This window comes from Homarus americanus, unplaced genomic scaffold (genome assembly GCF_018991925.1).
Source record: "Homarus americanus isolate GMGI-L3 unplaced genomic scaffold, GMGI_Hamer_2.0 scaffold962, whole genome shotgun sequence".
NCBI classification, from domain to species: domain Eukaryota; kingdom Metazoa; phylum Arthropoda; class Malacostraca; order Decapoda; family Nephropidae; genus Homarus; species Homarus americanus.
In genome coordinates this window covers 1-5,654 of record NW_024720276.1, presented here as the reverse complement: position 1 = coordinate 5,654, position 5,654 = coordinate 1, and the positions used below count along the sequence as shown (strand labels likewise).

General features: G+C 33.2%; 1 long non-coding RNA gene across 1 annotated transcript; it reads left to right on the top strand.

Annotated features, from left to right (window-relative positions):
- Nucleotides 1-287: 287 nt before the first annotated feature.
- Nucleotides 288-4,830, top strand: LOC121860469. The gene is made up of 3 exons (XR_006087878.1): nucleotides 288-807; nucleotides 3,129-3,346; nucleotides 4,637-4,830. It is a non-coding gene; the product is annotated as an uncharacterized LOC121860469 (long non-coding RNA).
- Nucleotides 4,831-5,654: the final 824 nt, after the last annotated feature.

The window sequence follows — 5,654 nt, the reverse complement described above, 5'->3', positions numbered from 1 at the left end:
CTAACACAAAGGATAGCACAGTCTAAATAAATGTTACATTCATATCTAATAATGAAATCATATAGTAAATGTAACACTTTACCTTGAAAAAATATGAATGTAACTTGATGGGGGAGAAGGGTGATTTTGAGGTTGATAACATCGAGCTTCTCTTCAAGTGTTATATCCTTTCTTTTACGATCATCACCGGGAATTCTATCACCAGAACACTTCTTGGAGATATTCTTCTTTACCATATTCACAATTAATACCACAAAATTGGAGAAATAGTAAGCAAAAATCGCGTTATAGCAAACAAGCGTTCGCGTTATACAAATATCGTTCCTAATTCATAAATCGCGTTAGAGCAAATTCGCTTTATCAAAACACGCGTTATAGCAGAACTCACTGTACTAGTATTCTCTATAAACTGTACTCGGTAAACTAGTTCACAGGTGTTCCTTAATATACTAAAATATTGTTCCTGGAAATACTTAAACTAAGTCTTAAAGTAATTTATATATTGGGGTTATGTTCCTGTGAGGGAAAATCTTTACATTGATAAAAACAACAAAACGTGATTCATTGTTTGTTTGCTTCTATAGTGTAGACATTTGTTGAAAATTGCATATCATGTACTGTATATTGGGGGATACCTGTTCTGTATATAGGCAGTGTACTGTACTGTAGGTATACTATTTAATATATTAGTACAGAGTTGTAATAATTATTCATTCCAGGATGATGACTTCAAGATGGAGGAAATGATGACCACAAGAGTTCATCTGGTGACCTGACTCATGATGCACCAGACACAAGTCAGGTTAGGTACAGTACAGGTCATCTCTCATTGTGGTTTCTTCACTAAACTCTTGACAAAGTACAGTAATTGTAACCCATGGACTGCCTTGTCTAGTTAACTCTTCTAAGTGTAAATATCAATAGACTATTAGTACTGTACAATACAATACTCGGGATGCACCAATTAATTGATAACTGCTACAGTTAGTATCAATATTTTGCTGAATAGTCAGTATCTGTAAACAGAGTATTAGTTGATGCCATTTTGCTGTCTGTTTTGAGTTAATAAATTACTCACATTTTTATTATCGGCAAAATACAGTGATTACGGAAACCAGTTACAGGTTGACAACCCTTTATCCGAAATTCCGAAAACCGCAAAGCTCTGAAAACCGAAAGTTTTTTTTTTGTAGAGCATTTTTTTTTTATATACAGGGGTTAGCCCACCCAGGCATAGATCACTGACCCACATCGGGGCCTGGGGGGCGAAAATGTAATAGTAATACTAATTATAATAATAATAATTATAATTATTCATAGTAAATAAAAATTTTAATTATAAAAGACCAAAATAAAATAACAATAATAATAAAATATAATAATAAAATTTATAATAATAATAACAATAATACTGTATTAATAAAATAATAATAATAATAATAATAATAAAGAAATACAAGAATGAAAAAAGATAAAAAAAGTGAGAAACACGACTTAGACCTATGAATTATTATTATTATATTTTCGCCCCTCAGGCCCCAATGTGGGTCCGTGACTTGTGCCTAGGTGGGTTAATACACATATATAAAGAAAAACCAAAAACAAAAAACTAACCATTCTGAAAACTGAAAAATTCCGAAATCCGAAATGCCTTTGGCCCCAAGTATTTTGGATAAGGGATTGTCAACCTGTACTGTAGTCTGTTCACTTGTTATGGGAAGGTCACACTTGGCCGCCGATCATAATGTTTTATTGGATAACATGGCAGTGTCCTCTGTGGAAGTGTCTATAGCACTTCATTGTAAGGTAATGGATATATTATCAGGCCAGACAAAGTAGCTTTTGTTTTATCTGAAGAGAAAAATAATCTGGTAAAGACTGTCACTGACTCGAAAGATTGTTTTATATACTGTAGCATCGTTAAAGTACATTAGATATTTTATTGACCAATATTACCCAAATTAGAACTGAGAACGACCTGCTACAGTATTATCATAACTCTTATAATGAACGACATAGGTTGTCGAAATGATAAATAAAACGATTTACAGTAAATCCTCTTTTATTAAAGAATGAGTAAATAATGAATAAATGTTCCAAAATAAGTCTTAAATATTAGAATAAAATCGCTGTTGCTTACAAATGCGCGTCTTTTCCACCACCGTCTCTGTACAAGTAAACATTAAGCTGAAGAAAACTCGAGGATGATACAACAAAAATGCCTGTCACGAGGAGACTTTAACATCAATAATAAATTAATATAAATTTAGTAACACAGCTAGTTAATATTTTCTGGTTTATCTGTTGTCTCGACCCTACTCTGACCCGACCCTTATTGCTTTCATTTTCACTTCAATAGTAATGACTTTCCCGGGCACCTTAGCTGGTTTACCAACACAAGACGAGGGCCGGGTTATTTAACATTGATGAACAGATTAATGGCAAGTTTATTGTAACAAGTTTAGGTGTTGGTTAGATTATAATGTTGAGTTATAACATTAGTCTGTACTTACACTGTACAGTATATATTTAATATATACAGTATTCTTCCTGGATGGTTGCAGCTTCCAACAGCCGTGATATTGTTTACCTATAAATAGTTGACCACTTGATTAGTGAATAATTGCTGGGTGTTGTGCCGGGTAGACTTAAACGCTGCAATAATAATTTAAAACCCAGCTGCTCTTAATATTGCAGCTTCAAAAATTCCTTAAGATTATTGCTAAAGTTGATGTATTGTGGACGGCTTCTGTACCACCAGAGAAAATTGTTTTATTTAAATACTGTATTTGGCCGATACTTTGTTTATAGTCTGGTTTTGGTGGTGATACTATACAGTGACTTAACTGTTTTACCTGCATGATAAAGTTGACCCAAATTATAGCATTGACTCTGGCGGCAGATTATTGGGAGAGTTTTGAATGTGGTTATTAATGGTGCATCACTAATGCATTGTTCTTCAATTACTGTACTAGATTAAGTGGATTAATGTGGTACTTCCAAAGAGGATAAAACCTTTAGTTTAGGGTCATGTTATACATTACTGTATTAGGATACATTAGTACTGTATTGTGAAAATATTTTCCTTGAAACCTTTTATACGTAATAACTTGTGATTTTACTTCCAGTAGGTTCTGGACCTTGTCAAGGAGAGGTGTGCACTCTGCTGTACCATACATCTTCCCTCACTTGTACTGCTGTACCAGGCTTCTCTCCTCCAATATCAGGATGGCAAGTGATTCACAACACAACTAAAGGAAGGAAGGAAGGAAGGAAGCAAGCAAGCAAGCAAGCAAGCAGGTGATACAGCCCAGACCCAGCCATCCACCCCTCCTTTCTACCTCAGGTAAAGAATATAAAAAGTTCAGTTGATGTAAAAATATACAAAAAACAAGATATTGCTTATAAAATAGCCTCGGAATGATCACTTACAGGGGAGTAAAATTTACTTTATTGGTCTGTCAAAATGAACTTTTCCAACACTCAGATTGGAATTTCTCTTCCAGTTTATCCTTAAAACCAAAGACACACAAATTGCTCTGGGGTATTCAATGCTATAAATTTCAAGACAAAATTGAAAGTAATGAAGAAATTATACTTAAATTTATGTGAGAAAATGTGTAAAGTGTTGAGAATATTGAAAGGGGATTATGGGGCTAGAATTGCTGTATAGTCTGGGTCAAAAGTGTTGAACACTTGACAGTATTTGGCATGTAAGTACCTGAAGATCTTGGGTATTAAGTAAAGTTTAATCCTATTTTGTGGTTCAGGCATATGATAGTACTGTTGTTATTAGTACAGTATATCCCAATCATATAACTCAAGTAGATGAGATATTGCCAAGTGTTCAACACTTTTGATCCTGACTATACCTATGATCATTTATTGATGACAGGAATATCATAATTGACCGAAGTTAAAAGCCCTATAACTGGACTCTGGCCTTAACTACTTATAACTTCTCAACCAATCGTTTAATACATCAAATTTATAACACCAGAAATAATTATTGGTCCTGTTTATGCTTGACTTTAATTAATTCAGTAAAGTACTTAAAGTTACCTACAAGATGAGTATGTTTAGTAAATAATAAAGTACTTAGCAACATTCACTTGTAATACTGTACCAGACCTGTGACTGACCCACTCGAGGAATTCATTGACGTAAAGTTAGTGGAAAGTAAAAATATTCATCACAAATCAATAATTTCTGGGTCAAAGTCATTGAGAAAACATTTAAAATATATTAACAAAACTATGAACCAAAGATACAGGAAATATTGTAGTTAAGCATCAATAACTATTATGGTTAAACTAAACTCACTTGTGGGTAAGTTTTGTAATGAAAGGTTTTTGGTTTTTATAGTTTAGTTAATATGAACCATAACTTGTACAGTTAGGTTAAGTTGCTGTACAGTTACTGATAATATTCCCTAGACACTTGTTCTCAAGGTTCATTTGGTGAAAAATTCAAATTAACAAAAATTCTTATTTTTCTATTGAGTTTATAAATTTGGTTCTGTCAAGTGTTAAGGAATTTTGTCTAAAACACTACAGTTCATTTTGTCATTACTATATTTAAAACATTTTTATGGTTAAAAAATTTGAATATTAATTTTACATTTTATTTTGTACAGAAATGTTGTTCTGAACACTGGAGTGCCGTGCTGACCTAGACTGTGCTTACTGGCTACTGCCTTGGACTTCCCTGTACTTGCTTGCTGGCTGCTACCCTGGACGGCTCTGCTCTGTGCTTGCTGCCCTGGACGGCTCTGCTCTGTGCTTGCTGCCCTGGACGGGTTCTGTTTCTGTGCTTGCTGCCCTGAACGGCTCTGTTCTGTGCTTGCTGGCTGCTGCCCTGGACAGCTCTACTCTGTGTGTGTTGCCGCCCTGACGGCCTCTGCTCCCCCCTGACTACTGCTCCTGGACGGCTCTGTTTCTGTGTGCTGCCCTGGCCTGCAAATTTATAGAGCCATTAAGTTTCCTCAAGTAATAAATGTCTAAATGTCATTACGCCTTTTATTAACCTTTTCTAGCATTTACAATATTTTCAACTTTTACAGAAATTGACTTCTGTTCAGCTTCAGATTTGGAAGCAAAAAATAATTTAATGAAATACTTGAAAAATATCTTAATTCATTATATACAAATGAAAAATATATATAAATAAAATATATATATATATATATATATATATATATAAATAAAATATATATATATAAATAAAAAAATATATATATATATATATATATATATATATATGTAATATATAAATAAAATACATATATATATATATATATATATATATATATATATATATATATATAAAACAAATAAAAAAAAAAAATAACTAACTGAAAAAAGCTAAAATATGAAAAAAAAATTGGCTTTTTTATGAAAAATGGCTGAAAATTTGCCCTTTTTTATCCTTAAGTGTTTTTTGAGTTTTGCCATTGCCAGGACTAACGCTGGAAAAATTTGGTAAAAGATAATCGGAAGCTGCCTGATGAAGGCCTTCAAATTATCATTCACCAATAATATAAATATTAAAGATAATGGACTGAGCCTGCGGGGAAGAGTAACCTAAAGAGGGGCCCGTGAGTTACTCTCCCACATCCAGGTAGTCCGGTTTTATAATACAGATGCCAAGCTGGA